General features: G+C 46.6%; 1 protein-coding gene across 4 annotated transcripts in view; it reads right to left on the reverse strand.

The window, feature by feature from the left end:
- The window catches only part of LARGE1 (LARGE xylosyl- and glucuronyltransferase 1), a 622,406-nt gene that overhangs the window by 551,202 nt on the left and 50,434 nt on the right, over positions 1-20,770 (reverse strand). Inside the window, exon 2 of one of the 4 annotated variants that reach the window (XM_026447730.1) lies at positions 5,294-5,356. The exons of the other annotated variants lie outside the window; for them this stretch is intronic. The gene's annotated coding sequence lies outside the window, so the exon portion shown is untranslated. The remainder of the gene's footprint in view (positions 1-5,293; positions 5,357-20,770) is intronic. 4 annotated transcript variants of the gene reach the window in all.

Consider the following 20,770-nt stretch of genomic DNA (forward strand, 5'->3'; position numbering starts at 1 on the left):
GCCTTATACTTTTCCAGCACAGGACACTTTATAAGGTGTTTCACACAAATTAACTACTATGTGACATAAGGAGGGGAGATTACTGACCCTGTTTTTCACAAGTGAAAAACCTAACTACTGAAGTTGTCAAGAGCTCATATGCAGTAAATCCAGGATAAGACCTTGGGTGTCTAGACTCTTAAACAAGCGATTTACTCAAGACCCCACTGTCTCTTCCAGCCCTACCCACCTTCTCCTCTCTACCACCCCAGCCTTCTAGGCTTTCTCCTCTCAACTTACTCACTTCAAGGCACACTTACCCAACCTTTGCATTTCCGCCTTCTGTCACATCCTGCTCTGTTTCCACAATTATCAAGTGACTCAGCTCTCCAATTAAGCTGTGTATGAGTCTATTCAATACCATTCAGCTGTAAAATAACCTACACATTTCTACAGTGATGCCTATGACAAGGTTTTATTCACCAAGCGACTGTGCCACCAGCTCCAGTTAAAGACTACCAGGAACATACCTGTAGTCAAACAAAGTTGAGTTTATTGGTTGACTGCAACAAGGTGGACACGATGCCACGCAGAATTTCAGATATCTCAGCAAGAGGATGTCAGGAGGAGCTCATTATACTATTTGGACTGTGTTCAGTGATTTATGGGTAGGCTCAGGGAAACATAGTTTTGCTCTGAATTGGGTGCTGTCAACAGAGCAGAAATTTTATGATGACGTAGCTTCCTAATTTTTATCTAAGAGGCAGAACAGAAGGAGGCTAAAGCCACAATCGGTAAAGAAACATTCATGTGAGCTGAGACTGGGGAACGTTTGGTCGTTTCTGTGCCTCACAGGGATCTTGCTTTTATCTGTGCTCCATGTTGATGATTGAGTGGTCTTGTTTTTGCCTTGTTCTATCACCAATATAGAGTGACTCCCTCCTATGTCCGTATTCTGCGAAACTCTTTATGCTCAAGAAAAGAACACACAAGTGCCCTAGCTATTAGAGCCAGGCTGGCTCTAAGCAAATAGCAGCAGAAGGAACTATTCTTTGTAATTTTCTCGACAACTTGTTCCACAAGTCACAATACCTGTTTGTGGTATTTACTTTGTACTTTTTAAAAATAAGACTCATGATGCAGAAGGCTGATATGAGTCGACCATGAAAAGTCAGCCCTGGAGCTACAAAAAGGGGCCTCTGAGCTGAGAAACTGAAACAGATGTTCCAAGATCAATATTTTTTTCCCTGCCATCAACTGCTGAAGTAATTAATAGTCACTTTTATTTCAGAATTTGTTTTATATTTAACAAAGCCTCCTGAGCAGCCCTTCATGGCTTCAAGGTGGTCTGGGCACAAGATCGATAAAGATTTCACTCCTTAATTAGGTTACATTCCAGTAAAGGTAAGATTTCTTTTTTGTTTATAATAATAAACACAATAGATTTTAAAAAACATACAGTCTGTTAAAAAGTGGTAAGTATTATGAAGGCCGGGCGCGGTGGCTCACGCTAGTAATCCCAGCACTTTCGGAGGCCGAGGTGGGCAGACTGCCCGAGCTCAGGAGTTCGAGACCAGCCTAGCCTGGGCAACACAGTGAAACCCTGTCTATACTTAAAAAAAAAAAATTAGCCGGGTGTGGCAGCGTATGCCTACAGTCCCAGCTACTTGGGAGGCTGAGGCAGGAGAATGGTTTGAACCTGGGAGGCGGAGGTTACAGTGAGTGGAGATTGCGCCACTACACTCCAGCCTGGGCAACAGAGTGAGATTCCATCTCCAAAAAAAAGAAAAAAAGAAAGAAAGTGATAAGTGCTATGAAAATAAAGAAAAAGCAGAACAGGGTAAAGAGGGCTGGGAATGCCAGGCGAGGGTCACAGTGATCAATGAGGCAACCAGGCAAGCCCTCCACCATGTGAAATTTAAACATGAGAAGTCTTGATGGAAATGAAGAGGAGGGCCCAAACAAAGCCACCAAAGATAAATTTATCCAAGGGGAAATTAATCCAAAGGGAAATCAGCACCATTGTCTCATTTCAGATACGCAACAACTGAGAACTAGAGAAGTCTAGGAACTTGTCCGAGAACACACAATTTGCGGACAGAACCAGATGGAACGTGGGTCTCCAGATTCCCTGCCACAAGCTTCCTTCTCTATAACGAACAGGATATAAGAGCATTCTGTATAGGATCAAATCCAGAAGTCATTCCAGAATCACAGGCAGAAAGAGCCTCGGTTTTCCAAGCACACACAGGTTTACAATACCTGTGTGTATCCATGCCAACCTGCAAAGTGTTAACTACCAAAAGATCCTAAGAGGTCCAACCTTTAGCCTCATTCAAAACAGGGGAAGAGGAGGAGGCTGTGAGCATTTAAGTCCCTTGTTCAACATTTAGATGGCAAAAGGCAGGGTTTATTTTCAAACCCCAGCTGCATAATTTCATAGCTCTATTATGCAAAACACCACACACCAATATGATGTTCACAGATACATGTGGCCTACAGAACCCTTAATAATACCTACTTCACAGAGAGTTGTGAGGTTTAAATAAGTATGCCCACATATGCCGAAGATAGCAAGGATATGAAAAAATGCCAGTTCCTTTCCCACATGTGCTGAGTTGGAAACAGCTTGGTGCCAGAGCACGTCCACAAGGACAGGGACTGCCTGTTGTGCCGTCTGCTGTATCCTCAGAACTGCCTTGGGGCAGGCACTAAATATTCACTGAATGGATGGAAAATAGAAGGATGCAAGTTCTTCCTTCTGCTCTTTGTTCTCAATACTCCAGGGATCCCCGAGAACACCTCTCAGTTCAGCTGTGGACAAGAAGCTGCAAATGTGAAAGCGAAACCGCTCTCAGCAGGTCCTAACTGAGTCCCTACTGGGCAGGCTCGTGGCCAGCCAGATGCCCAGACCGGCCATACCAGACAGTCCTTGTAGAGGCTGAACAAGATAAACTGCCTCTTGTGGATGAAGAAATCTACCAAAGCACTCTAGAATGGATTCCAAGATCCATTTGCATCAAAAACATGAAATCAAATGAGGATCACATTCAAGGAGCTGGCATATCACAAAGTCAGAATTGATCAATGCAATTATAAATGCACTTAAGGGCAAAAAAAGAAAAACAAAAGACCTTGCCCTGGGTATGAAGAGAAGCCATGAAGGGCTACTCAGAAGGCTTTGTTAAATATATAAAACAAATTCAAAAGTAAAAGTGACTATTAATTACTTCAGCAGTTGATGGCAGAAAAAAAAAAATCTTGATCGTGGAGGATCGGTTTCAGTTTCTCAGCTCAGAGACCCCCTTTTTATAGCTCCAGGTTGAGCTTTCACCATCAGCTCACATCAGCCTTCTCTACCATGAGTCTTATTTTTAAAAAAGTACAAAGTAAATCCCCCAGTGTTCTCACCAAGCTCCCTTACTTACTTGAAGGGTAACCTTCATAGAAAAGAGGCCACTTGATAAATTCCAAGGCAAGTAAAAATAAAACATAACGGAAAAGATAGTCTCATCATCATAGCTAATTACAAAGGAAGAGTACATCACTTTTTTCTCCCCAAGTGTCTCCAGTTTATTAAAAAAAAAAAGGACCAATTTAACAAAGACATTCTGTGTTACTGGTCTGAAGAGAAACAGAAGGAATCTAGGGAGATGCACTTTTGATTTATAAAACCAAAGAGTTAGCTGTTGAAACAGTGATTCATAAATGTATTGGTGACATATGCAAATATATATGATATGCCAAGTGGATGCAAGAGTCCGGCGAAGGTGCTGTGGGGTGTCATTGCTGTATCAACCGAGGCCGTGCCCTCCACAAGCTTATGGCTGATTGCAGCACTACAAAACCCCAGAGGCAGGACCACGGGGCACTCAGCAGAAAGAGAGCACTTTCCAGCTCAGAAGGCCCAGGGAGTCGTTTGGAGAAGGTGCCATTTAAAGGGGGCCTTGAAGAATGGGTGGGAAGTAGAGGGGTGGAGTGGGAAACTGTCAGAACCCTAACCATTTGTTAGACACTCCATGTGCCTCCAACCTGCCCAACCCAGAAAGGATCCGGCGAGAGAACTCAGAGGCTAGAGGGTCCATCACGCCTCACCAGGGCTGTGTAGCACAATCCCCAGGACCCGTTTCAGAACCCACGTGCCACACTCCAGACAAGATGGCAGGAATCAGAATTTCACGAGTGGGGCTTGGTCCTGTGCTTCTGGGAAAGGCCCTCGGGAATTTCTGATGAGCAGTCCTCTCCCCACAGGAACCACAGATTAACACCAGTATCTTAGTTTTTAAAATCGGGCAAATGAAACTCAGAGTGGAGGATCCTTACTTTTTCATCATCATTCTGATGAATATGTAGTGAACACCAACCTCAAGATACAAAAAATAATAAAGCCCATACCTGCCCTCATTACACGTTTTTTGCTCACTGAGTCCTTACAGCAAACCACGAAGGACTACTGTCATCTCTTCACATGTCCCCTTTTTATTAAGACAACGAAACTGAAGCTTAAAAAGTTAAGAGAACTGGAACAATAAATGATGGAGTCGGGATCAAGTCTTGGCATCCTGAGATGCAACCCTCACTTCAGTGCTGCTTACCGGAGGCTTCCGGGGCACCCAGCCCTATGCTGGCACTTGGGTGATGATCATGCACAAAAAATGGCCTCTAACCTCAGTAGGAATAGGGGATTTAGGGGACAGCAGAAGAGAGCTGTCCAAGAGCCAAACTTCCACTGAAAAGATTCCAAAATGTTTCATGTGCAGAATCCAACCAGAGTGCTGAACTGTGGCCATCCCCAGACCAGTTCTCAGGGGGCCATCCTCCTCTAGAAATGTCCTCCACCCAGACAGTCACACGCCTCTCCATGGAAGAGGGTCGGAACCATTCCTGATAGAACAAGCTGGGTGGGTGGGTGGTGGGTCTAAGCAGCCACTTCTCCCTCAGAGCCTCGGTGAGGTCCATATGAAGAGGCTGAAATGAAGCCGCAAGGCGCAGCTCCTAGGAGTGATAAACAGATCTACTGATCATCAGTCAAGAGAGGAAGACACAGGGGAAATCCCACCAGAACTGGGAATTAGACCCCGTTTCCAGATCCCTCTGAGGCAGCCACTGTGTCTTCTTTGGTGAAAGAACCAGATTACAGCCCTAAACTTAGAAGCGGACAACGCCAAGCCCTAGGCTGGTGCTTCTACTTTTAGCCGTGTGAGCCAAGCGGGGTAGCTTACTTCAGCACAGATTGCCCAGCTGAAAAACAGCAACTTGCAAAGGTTTCTGTGAGGATTTAATAAAACAGCTTTGAAAATGCTACACATCTTACCTGGCTCATGACAGGTGCTCTACAAACGGCTGATGGATCTGAATCTGTTTCTTAATGTAGGTTCTGAAAAATAGACAAGGCCCCTTTAAGGTCAGATGAACCTGTCTGTCATTATCCTTTTTTGTCTCCCCTCTGCTCCCTAATTTTTGTTTTTCCAAGAGGAAGCAGAAAAAGCTAAAATAACTTCTTTTTCTTTTTCTTTTTTTGAGACAGAGTCTCGCTCTATTGCCCAGGCTGGAATACAGCGGCGTGATCTCAGTTCACTGCAACCCCTGCCGTCTAAATTCAAGTGATTCTTGTGCCTCAGCCTCCCCAGTAGCTGGGATTACAGGCTCAGCTAATTTGTGTACTCTTAGTAGAGACGAGGTTTTACCATGTTGGCCAGACTGGTCTCGAACTCCTGGGCTCAAGGGATCGGCCCTTCTCAGCCTCCCAAAGTGCTGGGATTACAGGGGTGAACCACCGCGCCCGGCCTAAAATAACATCTTTTAAGGGAAGGTTCATGGGGCAGACAGACTAGAGGCTCTTTTATTCTAAACTGGAAGTCAAAAGAAACAGACGCTCCTCAAGGGCAGGAGAAAAAAATCCATTGTGAGCTTTTGATACCCAGACAGCTGGGAAGCCCCAAAAGGCAAGAATTCAATAAATACTCCCACTGGACATGCAACTGCAAGAAATGACGCAATCAGAAAAAGGCCAAGTTAAATTACATGTTCACTTGCAGTAAGTTTTCAAGGAAACATACTAACAAAACACTTACTGAAATATTTCTTATAGTTGCTTATCAGTAAACATGAGTAATTAGTAATTAATGCTCTCCTACATAAACAAAATGCCTATTTTAAATAGAAAACAGTAATCGAGTGCATCAGAGAGAATCTCTGGCCTATCACACAAGAGATCTCGCCTTTGACACCATAAACCATATTACTGCACACCCAGGGCAGCTACCTGCTTAAGACCTGGGCTTGAGAAAAAATGACTCGCCTCCAGGAAACAACAGATGCTGGAGAGGAAGTGGAGAAATAGGAACACTTTTACACTGTTGGTAGGAGTGTAAATTAGTTCAACCATTGTGGAAGACTGTGTGGCGATTCCTCAAGGATCTAGAACCAGAAATACCATTTGATCCAGCCATTCTATTACTGAGTATATACCCAAAAGATTATAAATTGTTCTACTATAAAGACACATGCACACGTATGTTTATTGTGGCACTATTCACAATAGCAAAGCCTTGGAACCAATCCAAATGCCAATGATAGACTGGATAAAGAAAATGTGGCACATATATACCACGGAATACTATGCAGCCATAAAAAAGGATGAGTTCATGTCTTTTGCAGGGACATGGGTGAAGCTGGAAACCATCATTCTCAGCAAACGAACACAAGAACAGAAAACCAAACACTGCATCTTCTCACTCACAGGTGGGAGTTGAACAATGAGAACACGTGGACACAGGGAGGGGAACATCACACACCGGGGTCTGTTGGCGGGTGGCGGATTAGGGGAGGGAGAGCATCAGGACAGATACCTAATGTAGACGACAGGTTGATGGGTGCAGCAAACCGCCACAGCACATGTATACCTGTGTAACAAAACTGCACATTCTGCACATGTATTCCAGAACTTAAGGTCTAATTAAAACAAAAAATGACTAGCCTCAAGGGAGCTCACCTTACAAATGCAAACCTATATCATACTAATGTTGTATTACTGTACTTCCTAATTTCAGAATGACATCTCATCATAGTCATTTTTAGAACATGGAAACAAACACACGAGTTTTGGAAGAAGATTCAGCAGATGAAGAAGTGACACTAGGAAAACAATGGGCACCCAACAGATAGAAACAAAAAGACTTTGTCTCACATGGTGGCCTCTGGCGGTACAAACTGGGTCCCCACCAGGCTTCTGGAAGAAGTGCTGTCTGAGCAGTGACTCAGAAAAAAAAGGGAGTTTTCAACGGGCCCAAAGCAGTTTCAGGCTTAACAAAGGCCATATTAGTATAAAATTCTTCTCAACTCCTAAAGCTGGAGGATCCTTGGAAGTAAAAAGCAGTCAGAAATCGGGTATCAAACAGAGACCGGGGGGCTTAAATCCAGGTGTGTTTTCTTGATCTTGAGTGATTAAGGAAATCAACAAAATGTAGCCAGGAGCTGGAAGTAACCCATTATGACATGTAAGATTCATCAAGGACGTGTCCAGCAACAGATAAATGGGCAAATCAATGTGATACGTGGCAAATACATACAGTAGAAGGAAATATCATCACATGCTACACCATGTGATATAAACTCTGCAGACCTCATGCTAAGTGAAATACACCAGTCACAAAAGGACAAATGCTGTGTGACTCCACTCATATAAGGTACATGGAGGACACAAACCCACAGAGAATGCTGCTTGCCAGGGGCTGGGAGGAGGGGAGAATAAGGAGTTCTTGTTCAAAGGATGCACAATTTCAGTTCTGCAAGATCCAAACAGTTCTGGAGATTAGCTGCACAACAATCTGAAGATACTTAAGACTACTGAACTATCCACCCCAAAATATTTAAGATGGTCAATCTTATGTGTATTTTACAATTAAAATATTTTAAGTTTTTTGTTAAATTAATTTTTTTTTTTTTTTTTGTACAGACAGGGTCTCACTATGTTGCCCAGACTGGTCTTGAACTCCTGGACTCAAGTGAGCCTCCTGCTTTGGCCTCCCAAAGTGTTAGGATTACAGGTGTGAGCCACGACGCCTGGCCTTTTTTGAATTTTTTAAGTCAAGAAGCTGATACTTAACCCCAGGGCTTGAAATAAGACTTAAATAAAATAATATATACAATCTAGCCATAGCACCTGGCATACCATAGATGTTCAAATAAACATTTGTTTCTCCCACTGTCTTTGTTTTCGGAGTAAGAAATAAAGTTGTGATCAGAAAAGTTAAATGCCTCGAGGGGCAATCCTAGTGGTTTGGCACTCCAGGGTCAGTCACAGTGTCCTGGCTCCGCACAGGATTCTCTACTCAGCAGCAAACGTGGCCTCGGGAAAATGACCTAGCCTCTCTGACACTCAGCGTCTTGAGCTGTGAAAGTGGTGGTGTGATCAGCACCTCAGAGGGAGCTCTTCTGAGGATGGGCATGCAACGGTGATCAGGAGAATGCCTGGCCCACACAAACATGACTTCAGGGCTCACCAGAGCAACGTGGGGACAAGACCAACACGTGCAAACTACCAGTCCACTACCCTGACCCTCCTGGGCTAGTCCTCAACTCCAGTTGCCCACAACAACTAGAATGGTGCGACTGCCTGCAAAGAGGAGCCAGCACGGGGAACACTGTGGGCCCGGCCAGCCTGAGACCTCTCTGATAACCCACTGCACTGCCACCACAGCCACGACCCTAGCCCGCACATCCACGCACCCTCAGCAAGGTCCTTGGAGGGTGAAGCCTGCACTCCTGCCCAGTGCAATCCTGGGCACTGTTGCTAGAGAGATTTCATCCTGGAATCTCAGGGTGGGCAAGGATCCCTTAGGCTGAGAGTGGGTAAGGAAGCGGCATCGCCCAGGCAGCCTCTGCCTCAAATACCTCTCTTCTTCCTCCTTTTCTTCCACTCCCCTTATTCCCATCTGTGTGGCGAGGAAAAGGTCAGTAAGCACAGCTCCATCTTGGTATTCTCCCCAAAGCTCCACATTAAAGGAAAACTGACATCTGTGAGGAGATAACAGCTAACTCGTTTTTCCCTCCGTTAACTTGGTGGCCGAGTGCAGCCACCACCTGGGCTAAGCATGCCAGCCTTTGCTAACACCCACTCTGCAAGAGGACCAAGCACTGCAACTCGGCTAGCTGTTTCTCACTCCCACTCCTCACCCACCTACACACACACACACACACACACACACACACGCACACACACCCTTAGCCTACAATTAACAGCAACAACAAGAAATCACAACAGCGAATGGTAGCATATTGCCACAGAACAAGCCATGGAATTTGCACAAGATCCCTCGGACAAGCAATTAACCTCACTAAGCCTCAGGCTCCTCACCCACAGAATGGCCATGCAGACAAGCCTGGCCTCTCCATGTTGCCATGAAGATCCTTGACTGTCAAATCTGAAGAACTCTCCTACGCAGCATTTGGTGCCACTCCTCAGTCCTGCCCCCCAGAACTTCACGCCAGCCCCAGGAGCTCCTGCACCAGCAAATAAATGTTTTCACTGGGATTATGCAACTCACTTCTGCTCACCACCCTTCAGCCAGAATGAGCCTCATGGCCCTAGAAAGGGGCAGGGAAGGGGGCCGTTCCTGTGTCCTCAGTAGAAGAGAAGTGGATTTTGGGAACCAGACGTTTCCTTTTTTTCTTTTTCTTTTTTTTTGAGACAAGGTCTCACTCTGTCACCCAGGCTGGAGTAGCATGATCTCGGCTCACTGCAACCTCCATCTCCTGGGTTCAAGCAATTCTCATGCCTCGCCTCCCAAGTAGCTGGGATTACAGGCACGTGCCACCATGCCCAGCTCATTTTTTTTTTTTTTTTTGTATTTTTAGTAGGAGAGGGTCTCACCATGTTGGCCAGGCTGGTCTCGAACTACTGACTCTCTCAAATGATCCACCTGCCTCAGCTTCCCAAAGTGCTGGGATTACAGGCGTGAGCCACCGCGCCCAGCGGGAACCAGACGTTTCTAACGCAGACACATCCTCTGTCCTCGAGAGCTCATGGCAAGTGGTGAAGACAAGCTACACAAACCCCCGGGAAGAAAACATCATGGAAAAGCCTGCCAAAGACTCTGTAAGCTGCCACGGGAGCAAAGGAAGACTCTATTCACCCCACCTGGGAGCCTGCGACCGAGGTGTGTATGTCATCAGGGAAGGCTTCCTGGGGGAGGTTATATCTGAACATCTTGAACGATACAGGCGATCTTCTCAGGGAAGAGGAGTGATGGCAGTCACTGAGCAGAGAGGCTCCTGGCCTTGAACAACACTGCAATCTCGTCTTTACTGGTGTTGAGGCCTGGGCTCCTTCATAACTGTATCATAAACCCACTCCGAGTGGGTGTACCTGACACTGTGACCGCCAGGCAGAATCACCAGGAACACAGGACGCGGAGGGCCAGCCGGACACCTGGGTCCCAGGAGAAACAGTGTGGGGACACAGAGGCCAGACAGGCCTCGGTTCCCATCCCAGCTCTGTTACGTGTCCTCGTGGGCCATTATGACGTTAGTTTGTGGGCTTGGTGTTATAAAACATAAGCTCTTTTTGTGAGAGCTGTGTTTTCATTGACCCAACAAATCTATTAACAAAAAAGGGTCAGTCCATGGTCAAAATTGCTACCAGAGGTAAAAACAGTCAAAACAATATTGATGATTGATGTTTCTACTACACCTATATATTAGTATCTATCAGAGGTAGCACACACTGAGTCCTCACTAAGGGCCTGGCCAATTTCTAGTCTACTATTATTATTATGCTCTTCCACAGATGAGAAAATTGAGGCACAGAAGTCAATTAAGCTGCCCAAAAGCATAGGAATGTGTTGCAGAAAGCGGTTTGCCTCCATACTGAGCCTCAGCAGGGAACTCACCGTTCCCACTTCTCACACAGCACCGTGGCAGACAGGAACACGGGAGCCGAAAGTTTACGGTTCAAAGCTCAGCTCTGCCACTCAGTCACTCTTTGGTCTCAGGCGTGTCACCTCTGCAAGCCTCACTTCCCCCATTTCTGAAATGGAGGTTAATCCAACCTCATCAGGTAATTAAGGCAAAGCACTCGCCACAGAGAAGCGCTCAATAATGCTGTCGTCTTTATTTCCTTTAGCAGTCAAGAGGGTGGGGTCGCTGCCCTCTCAGCTTGCCCAACAGTCTCCTGCCTCAGGGGAAGGGCCAGGGGATAGCTGACAATGCCATCCCCATTTCTAGAAGACCTTATAAGCTCCGATAAACTTTCTTAGAAATATAAAGGAGGAGCCGGGCCCGGTGGCTCACACCTATAATCCCAACACTTTGGGAGCCTGAGGCGTGTGGATCACAAGGTCAGGAGTTCGAGACCAGCCTGACCAACACGGTGAAACCTCGTCTCTACTGAAAAAAAAAAAAAAAAAGGCAAAAATTAGCTGGGTGTGGTGGCGCACACCTGTAATCCCAGTTACTCAGGAGGCTGAGGCAGGAGAATCACTTGAACCCGGGAGGCGGAGGTTGCAGTGAGCCAAGATTGTGCCATTGCACTCCAGCCTGGGTGACAGAGTAAGACTCTGTCTCAAGAAAAAAAGAAAAAAAAAAAAAAAGAGAGAAATGAGAGGAGATAGGAGTACTTTCGTTTTTAAAAAATTGAAAATCGTGGTTCCTGAACTGCAAGACACTAAAAGTAACCCAGAGTTTTGAGGAGGCCAATATCTGAGGTTCCCACTGGATTGCAGTTTCACTTGAAGGCAAAGTCATTACACAACATCCCACATCTGTTAATCCGGCCTAACTAATGCCTCCCATGTTTCCAGGTGAACGTGAGGCATATGGAGCTATGACAAGCATCATGGGACTTCCATCTCCAGTGAGGTGTGCAGTTCCCCTTTCTTGTTCCATTGCCTGGCAATAGTTTGTACAGAACCTACCAGACAAGTAAAGTCTTGACCTGACAGAGACAGAAGGAAGTTGGGAGGCAGGGAAGGTCAAGAAGACCCTTCAGACCACTGAGGACTATTAAGGTTCCTTGCAGGTTTAAGGGGCTCCCAATTACTTCAATAATCCTGGAGTCCCCATCAACACCTACCATGGAGCTGGGACCCAGTGAAGACATGGAGGCCCCTATGTTCAGGAAGGTTATTTACAATAAAGATGCAATAAAGTGCTACGCTGATATAAATAAATAGCCCAAAGCACAATACAGATACTAAGCACATACACGATAAAGACAAGAAGGGAAGTAAAGAAACCAATGCTGGCTTCGTGTTGCTGGGGAAAACTACACAGGCAAGGTGCAGGTGGCCTTGGAGTGGAGAGCGCCTAAGTGTTCTTCCTTTACTTTTTTAAAAAATGCATACTTCTGTACGTTTTACCAGGTAAGACTGTAAGCTCCTTGAGGGTAGGGATGGTGCCCTGTTTACCACACTATCCCCAACACCATGCATAGAATAGAGACTCAAATGCTGGCTGGCTGGATGGATGAATGGATAGATGGGCAGATGGATGGTCAGCGCTGCATCACTGCCTTGAGACAGCAGCAGAAGACATGTAGATGTAAGTGGCCAAAGCCCACAGAACAGGGCTTTCCCCAGAGGCCCATGGCCACATTTTCCCTGTTCCTACTTTCAGAATCTACAGCACTCTTAGCCTGCAGTCCCTGGATTTCACAATCACTGCCTATATTTGGACTGCACTCCTGATGTGGCCTCATCCCACACGCCTCTCTCACGTGTCTCTCTCGATCACCTTTAACCCACTTCTGCTCCTGACCCAGACCCCTGGCCCACCCCAGGTTGGTTCGCAGTTTCTGAAAGAGCCACAGCTGTGGGTGTCAGGCCCAGCCCAGCAGACAGCACACGTTTGGATGCACAGTTATCATAAAGTACTGCTGACCTCTACTGTGGAACAGAATTCAGTCACCTCTGCTTCCACATCTGTGCAGGACAAGCTCCCTCTGCTTTTGCTCCATAGCCCCAAGTCTAGCACAGAACCTACTCCCCTTCACACATCTTCAAGAAGGGAAGGCACAGCTGGGAGCTGTAAAATGTCACTATACCCACAAGCTGCAACCGTTTGTTCCCTCCAGCAAGACTGCAGATAATTTCAGCTGGACCTTCTCTTCTTCTCACTCTGACCTCGAAGTAGATTTTGTTTCATTTGTTTGTTTTCACGACAGAACATCCTGGTAGGGAATACTGGCATCTTTTTCTTTTCAAAGTGACATTGACACAACTCCACTTTGTGCAAATAAATATTTTCAACCTAAATGAGTCATTTGGTTGGAACAGTGAGTTCGCAAGCCTGCGTACAGGTTGACCTCTTTACCAAGAAGGGTGAGCAGGTAGCATTGTGTTTAGGGCTGACAAATATTATGAACAGTAAGATCTTTTCCATGGTGATATCCATTGCTGTATGCAGGGAAAATAAGGAGAGAAATAGGGTGATAGTTTAAAACTCTGGGCCGGGCAGAATTCATCTTCGTGGAGAATCCAGCTACACTAGTATCTTGCTATAAGATCTTGAGAGTAGAAGAAGGTATTTAACTTCTGACTCTTGCTAATTCATTTGTGGTTGTCAGGATTAACTTGAAGCATTTACTACATGTAAAACATCTGAAAAATACTCAGTATATAGTAAGCATTCAATGTTAGCTGTTTTTTGTATTTTGTTTTTTGTTTTAAGACAGGGTCTCGCTCTGTCATCCAGGCTGGAGTCCAGTGGCATGATCTGAGTTCACTGCAATCTCTGCCTCCCAGGCTCAAGCAATCCCCCCATCTCAGCCTCCCAAGCAGCTGGGACTACAGATGAACACCACCATGCCCAGCTAATTTTTGTAATTTTAGTAGAGACAGGGTTTTGCCATGTTGCCCAGGCTGGTCTCCAACTCCTGTGTTCAAGCAATCCTCCTGCCTCAGCCTCCAGCCTCAGCTCTGGGTGGGCCCAGAGTTAACTACCCCATGGTGGATGGATGTGGCTAACTCAGCTGTTGCCAGTGACACTCATAAATGATCATAAAACAGTCTGCCTCAGCCTCCCAAAGTGCTGGGATTATAGGTACGAGCCACTGCACCCAGCCTGTTATTGTTCTTTAGAGACAACATCTAGGGGGCTGTACTGCCCAGTATGGGAGTCACTACTCACATATGGCTATTTAGATTTCATTAAAATTAAATAAAATTAAAAATTCAGCTCCTCAGTTGCACTAGCCACCTTTCAAGTACTCAGTAACTACCAACATCTAGTGGTGACTACATCGGATGGTGCAGATGGAGAGCAGTTCCGCCCTGCAGAAGGTTCTATAGGACAGTGCTGATATGGAGGTGAAGGAGTGACGTGAAGCTTGAGGGTCTGTGTGACCTTGGGCGAGTTACTTCACCTCTCTGTGCCTCATTTCCTCATTTGTAAAATGGGGATAATGTAGCTACCTTATTCAGTCATCATAAGGATTATGGGCTCTGCAAGCACTCACAATAATGTTTATGATAATGGTAAACACTTACCAGATGGAACCCTAGAATGGAGGACAGACACCCTTATGGTGCAGTGTGGATTGCTGCAAGGATTAGAAAGATTTTTATAGAAAGCACCTCCCACAGGCCCAAACATAGCAAACACTCAGTCCATTCACTTTTTTTTTTTTTTTCAATAAATATTCACAGAGCACCTACTATGGGCTAGGCATTCTTCTAGGCACCAGAGACATAGAAGTGAACAAAGGCCTTGCTCTCACGGAGCGTACAGTCTCACTAAAGGGGCTAATTGTTGCTTACGCTAACAGGAACACCAACACGTCCAGCATATTACATATTCTCAGCAACGACAAAGAAACGCCAACCATAAAGCTACCCACAAAGGTGACGTCTGACAAAAGGGCTCTACTGAACGCATGGATGGACAGATTCATGCATGAGGGTGTGGGGAGGAGGCTCAATAATGCACAAGCGATGAACTGGGCTCGGGGTGGGTCCAGAGTTAATCACCCCACGGTGGATGCCTGTGGCTAGCTCAGCGGTTGCCAGGTGACACTCATAAATGATCATAAAGCAGTCTGCAAACAGTGTTATGTATAAAACCTTCATCATCATGAACAGGAATCTTAAGATCCAAATGACTGGGATAAACATGGCCTTTACGCACATGCCCTCTGGCTTCTATTCTGGACTCTGCTCTGACTCATCCTGTGGGCTGGGGCTGTTCGCTCAGCGGAGGGACCAAACAGCCTTTCACTGGCCCTGGACAAATGAAACCCCCTAAGAGGGAGGTGTCCCACTGCCCAGAAAACCCCTCCCCAGCCCTCGGACTCACCTGCGGCCTGAGCAACGTGCCTTCTAGCTCTGGTTCTATTATTCACGACAAAGGGGCTTTCCCGGGAGGCGGCAAGTGGCACCACGCGCCTGCCTGCGTTTCTATTTCCAAAATCTGAAAGCTCTGTTTCATAGGTTTGCAGCTCCCTGACAGCTAAATGTCATGGGATGGAGCCACGTTGAATCACTGGATCTACTCCTTACCAGCAGGCTGGGCCTCAGAAAGTTATTTCAAGTCCTCTAGTCCCGATCGCTCCTTTTTTGTTTAGTAAGTAAAAATAGTGCATGCTTCACAACGTTGTTAGTAGGATTACATGAGAGAACTTAAATAAAGTACCCAAGTCTTTGGTAGGACCCAGCTCACGTCCCATCTAGAATGCCAAGATGGCTAGACAAGAAGAGGAGATGCAGCTCAAGTACCAGTGCAGGCACTATCTATCGGGGCCACCTGGTCTACCTGCACCTTGCCCAATGCGCTCCTCGTTTAAAAGGAGAGGGCCACACCGGATCCGTGCCACCTACCCTGCGATCTCTTGCAGCACACTACCCGCTCCATTTTCCCACACCCATGGTGCATTTCATCCTGCTGAAAAGAATACAAAGCATATGGAAATTCAGTGCCAGAATTCATACCAGCAACCTCGTCCATCTGCATAAGCCTTAGTTCCACATGGTGACAACAGGCCTTTTGCTCATTCCAGGTGTCACATGTGCACGGGTGTGTGGGAACAGCAACCCTGGAATCCATGGGACTGAGAGGGAACTACCACGGCCTGCCTTGTCGGAAGCAGGCACCCCTGGGGAACGCCAGGTTTGGAATGCTGGTTATAGATGGTTTTTAGACATGTGCTAAAATAAATAGCCAAGTTTTAACGTAAAAATGCCTGTCTTGAATATCACACTTCAAGACGAGATGATGTCTAAGGGTCTTCCTGTGTCTGATCTACAAGGATTCCTGATAGGACGTCACCTGGTGGGGAGGACAAGGCTGAAATGAGGTTAGGTGATGCTCCCCACATGGCCTAAAACGATTACTGTCCCCCACTTCTCCCCTCACCATCCCAGCCAGCATCTGCCACACCATGACCTCCTCTTGCCCACAGCCCTCCCTAATCTGTCCTTAATTGAATTACAGGCAATTTCCACTCCCCCAACCAGGCAGATTCCTCCCATCAAAAACCGTTTCTGTGCCTCTTATTAAACTCCTTCTTATTAAACTCCTCACTAAACTCCTCCCTTTCTGGTGATTGCCTACCCCCTGGTTTGGTCAACCAGAAATCACCTCTCATGTCAAATCCCAACTCATCATGCATTCTCTGTATGTCTACCCCATGGCAGGCACAGCACACAGACTCGACAATGACCATGGCTGACCTTGAGGGACTCCAAACCAAATGGAAGCGGGGATTGCAAGGTACGTGGATTCACGGCCAAACTAAACGGGCAGCCACTAGTACTTCAACGGAATTCTAAGATGCTAGGCATTCAGGACGGACTGGCTGATTCCAAACATGGGGATGTGGAAAGAAGGGCCATGAACGAGGCTCCAAAAATGAGCAGAATGTAGACAGGGAGAGCGAAAGGAGGAAAGAAGGGGAGGCCCTTTCATTTGAAATCCGACTTTCTGATCAATGCTCATCATTCCGGCCCTCTCTCACCCTTGGAGCCAGCCCCTTTGGATCCACTTAAGATTTCTACTGTGTCCTCCTCTTGCCTGTTGGTTAGCTACTCCCTGCTTGATCTGACCCCTGCAGACCTACTCACCTTCCCTACTCCCTGGGCTCTGACCCAAAACAGCACTCTCAGAGTTGGCATTAAGTATGGCAAGGCTAAAATTAGGACTGTTTCCATAGATATCTAGACTTGTCTGTAGCAAATGCGTTCGGCTCCCTCCCAAGTGGAAAAAAAAATGTATTTTCCATTCTGACTGCAAAGCAACCCAGGGGTCTGGAAAATCGAAGCCTCCTCACATCTGGACATGCCTCTGAGCTTCCCAACCCCATGGGAAGGAAAAGAGGAGCCTCCTCGGGTCTGTGCAGTGGTTTGCAGGGGAACTACAAAAGCCGTTTGTCCTCACTGGACGAGAAAACACCAGGCAGAAAAGGAGGTAGCAACCACGGGAAGCACTCGCATGTCCAGACCACCAGCACATACGTGCGCACCCTCGTGTCATCCTGGGAGGGGGTTCCTTCTGGGAGGTGGCTCGCCTTTCTCCCCATTGCAGAGATGAGGCAAACGCAGACCAGGAAAACTACATAATTCAGTGTCACTGGAAGACGAGCCACATCACAGTGAAAAGACGGAAAACGGAAATTCAAAGATGTTCAGAGAACCGCCCAAAGCCACTCCGCAAAGGGCCATCAGGAGGACAGAGAAGCAACAACAGACACCACTGATAGAGAAGCAACAACAGACACCGCTGATGCTGAAGGCACTGTTTTGTTCTAGGTTCTGGGTTCAATATTTCATGTGGAGTCTTGCATTTCACCCTAGTTATGAGTTGAATTGTGTATCCTCCAGAAAGATGTGCTGAAGTCCTATCCCCACTCAGAATGTGACCTTATTTGGAAACAAGTTCATTACAGGTATAATTCGGTTAAGATGAGGTCATACTGGAGAAGGGTGGGCCCTTAACCCAGTCTGACTGGTGTCTTCATAAGATGATGGCCATGTGATGAGACACACAGAAAGAGTTCCAGTGATGACAGGGGCTTAGAGTAATGCATCTACCAGCCAGAGTACCAAAGAAAAGCTAAGCAGAGGCCAGGAAGGACACCGGTTTCAGAGAGCATGGCCCTGCCAACACAACTCTGGCCTCTGGAATCGAGAGACATTATTGACTCATTTCTGTTGTTTTAAGCCATCCAGTTTGTTATGGCAGCCTTCGGAAACTGATCCAGTCCTCATCACAATTCTATGAAGACAGGTACTGACACGGTTGGGTTTTACACATGAAGTCACTAAATCTTCATTAACAATAAATAATACCAGTGACAGATATCAACATGGTACCAAGTGCTTTACAGACAAACTCATTTTATTGCCACAACAACCCTAACCCCACAACATCCCCATGACTGTCCATTTTTGTTTTTGTTTTTTTTTGAGACAGTCTCACTCTGTTGCCCAGGCTGGAGTGCAGGGGCGCAATCTCGGCTCACTGCAACCTCCACCTCCCGGGTTCCAGCAGTTCTCCTGCCTTAACCTCCTGAGTGGCTGGGATTACAGGTGTCACCACCACACCTGGAGAATTTTTGTATTTTTAGTACAGACAGGGTTTCCCCACGTTGACCAGGCTGTCTTGAACTCCTGACCTCAGGTGATCCACCCGTCTTGGCCTCCCAAAGTGCTAGGATTACAGGCGTGAGCCACCGCGCCCGGCCTGTCCCATTTTAAAGGAGGGAAAACTGAGGCATAAAGAGATTAAATCATTTGCATAAGGGCACAAGGCTTGTATGGGGTACAATGTGGATTCAAACCCAGATCCAGAATCTGTGCCCTGACCCACTAGGACCAGAACAGTGTCTGATCACGAATGGAACTCAGAAGGTCTGGTGACGCAGCCCACATCCCTCGCCTCTTTTAAAACTTGATATTCCACCTGCCAATAGAATGCTCTGCACTCAGGAGCACCTTAAAACATGTATTTCGGCCGGGCGCGGTGGCTCAAGCCTGTAATCCCAGCACTTTGGGAGGCCGAGATGGGCGGATCACGAGGTCGGGAGATCGAGGCCATCCTGGCTAACACGGTGAAACCCCGTCTCTACTAGAAAAATACAAAAAAACTAACCGGGCGAGGTGGCGGGCGCCTGTAGTCCTAGCTACTTGGGAGGCTGAGACAGGAGAATGGCATAAACCTGGGAGGCGGAGCTTGCAGTGAGCTGAGATCCGGCCACTGCACTCCAGCCTGGGTGACAGAGCGAGACTCTGTCTCAAAAAAAAAAAAAAAAAAAAAATGTATTTCATGGCACAAACAAATTAATCAGATGGGCAGTGGTTTCCATATATCCCATTAGCTCAAATTAAAGTATATTTATATTCATTTTAAGGCTGACCCAGCTCTCTAGCAGCAACAGAAATCAGAATAGGAATACCTGGGGTGTCTAGAGTACAAAGCAGACAGAGTAAAATAAAGCTCCTGTATTACAAAGCTTTTATGTGCTACGTCATTTCAGTCAGCATTTAACGAGCACATATTGTGTGCCAGCACTGCGTCAGGTAAGGGGGATACAAAAGACACAGACTCAGCCTGGCGGGTGCTCCATCTGGAAGGACATGGAAATGGCCACATTACCATATATCCAGGTAAGTACCAGGACTGAAGTCAGAACAGAGATGCTATTTTCTTTTTTTTTTTTTTTTTGAGACGGAGTCTCGCTCTGTCGCCTGGGCTGGAGTGCAGTGGCCGGATCTCAGCTCACTGCAAGCTCCGCCTCCCGGGTTTATGCCATTCTCCTGCCTCAGTCTCCGAGTAGCTGGGACTACAGGCGCCCGCCACCTCGCCCAGCTAGTTTTTTGTATTTTTTAGTAGAGATGGGGTTTCACCGTGTTAGCCAGGATGGTCTCGATCTCCTGACCTCGTGATCCGCCCATCTCGGCCTCCCAAAGTGCTGGGATTACAGGCTTGAGCCACCGCGCCCGGCCAGAGATGCTATTAAAGGACAGAGGAGAGGTATCGAAATCTGCCCAGGTAAATAGCAGATGGCTTTAGAGCATCTGGTACCAGACCTTTACCCTTAATTTCAAGCTTCTTACTTTAAGGCTAATCTAAACACCACTACTACCAATCTCCTTCCCCTGTGGGCACACAAGCGCCCCCGCGCATGCACACACATGCACACACACGTGCACTCCTCTGTCTTCCCTCATTCTCTTCTTTTTTCTTTCTCTCTGCAACTTTTCACTGAAACACTTGATTTTTTTCACTGCATGAACCACACTGGTGACCCACAGAACAAATGGTAATATTCATCTAATGATTACTAATCCATAATGAAGTAAATAAAGCTAATTGATGACCTTCAGAAAAAAAAATTTAAGGTCAGATCCTTGAAGCACTGAAGTTCATAGCTAACTAGCAATGGTGATTAGTGTTTCATGGTGATTCATCTAAACAGTCTCAGCACCAGGAATTCAAATCTATTTCTAAATCAGCAAAAGAAAACAATATAGGTGAAAGGAACGAGGTACTAGGGGGGCAGGAGGTGGGGGTGACAGAAGGGGTTCCTTCGAGTTGAAGAACCCAAAATAGAGCATGCCCTGACATCAACCTTTCAGCCAGTCACTCGTCCACCCACAGAGGCTGGTCACTCCACACAGAGCACACCGTCTTGACTGTCATGTGGCTTAGCAGTAAGAATGCAGACTCTGACGTGACAATGCCTTCATTGCTTGCATTGTGAAATGGGCATGCCAGCATCCACTTCAGAGAGTCATTCTCAGGTTGAGTGTACCAAAAGTGCTCAGAACCTTCCATGGCACAGAGTAGACACTCTCCAGTG

This window comes from Piliocolobus tephrosceles, chromosome 19 (genome assembly GCF_002776525.5).
Source record: "Piliocolobus tephrosceles isolate RC106 chromosome 19, ASM277652v3, whole genome shotgun sequence".
NCBI lineage: Eukaryota > Metazoa > Chordata > Mammalia > Primates > Cercopithecidae > Piliocolobus > Piliocolobus tephrosceles.